Raw genomic sequence first — 857 nt, forward strand, 5'->3', positions numbered from 1 at the left:
CCAGTGGGTCTAAAGCCATGCAAAGTGTGTAAACAACTAACAGTAGCATGGTAGTAACTCTTTCATGAAGTATCGGAGGAAAGGGGAATAGTGTTTAAGTACTTAGGGAATGGGGGTAAGGAGGGATGGATCCATCCAACACCCATTATCCCTCAACCTCCCAGCTAAGAACAACCCACACTTTCTGTCCCGACCTGCAGGATATTCAATGCAGACCCTGGAGGGGGGAGTGGGAATTGGATGGGACAAGAGATACAAGAAATAGAGACAAGACAGTATTCTGATCAAGTCTCTTTTATTAGCCAGAAGGTCACAGTTTATATAACCAGCAGGAGGGAATCAGCAGATAAGGAAGTGAGCAGCAGATGGTTTACTGAGAAAACCGCAGGGCAGGTTGTTCCAGTAAATGGAAAATTCCTGTTATCTATGGCAAGTTGCAAAGTTACCTACACCCATAGTGCACAGGAGGGGGAGGGACGGAAGATAACAGCAAACAAGGCTCTGAGGCCTTGAGGCAATAGCTGGGTGGGCTCTTTGGCTCCAGACAGGCAGGCAGGCTCTTAGGCAACAGCCGGGCTCTATGGCTCCGGACAGGTCCCCCTGTTTTATTTTTCAAGCCAAGAGAACCTCTCAGGAACTGTGCCTGTCTTAGGTTGGGGCAATCTATCCCGCACACAGTACCCGTCATAGGATTAGGCTGCAGCAGAGGCGGCCCTCCTGTCTTAGGTGGTGTGGGGATGTTACCTTCTTACCCGTCTTTGGCTATCCAGTTCAGCTCACAAAGGTAGCATTTGTTAAGGTGAATGTATTGGTATATAGGCACCACTTAGTTCTTGCATCTCAAGGCATTGATAATG

This window comes from Galeopterus variegatus, unplaced genomic scaffold (assembly GCF_000696425.1).
Source record: "Galeopterus variegatus unplaced genomic scaffold, G_variegatus-3.0.2 Scaffold5759, whole genome shotgun sequence".
In the NCBI taxonomy this organism is placed as follows: Eukaryota; Metazoa; Chordata; class Mammalia; order Dermoptera; family Cynocephalidae; genus Galeopterus; species Galeopterus variegatus.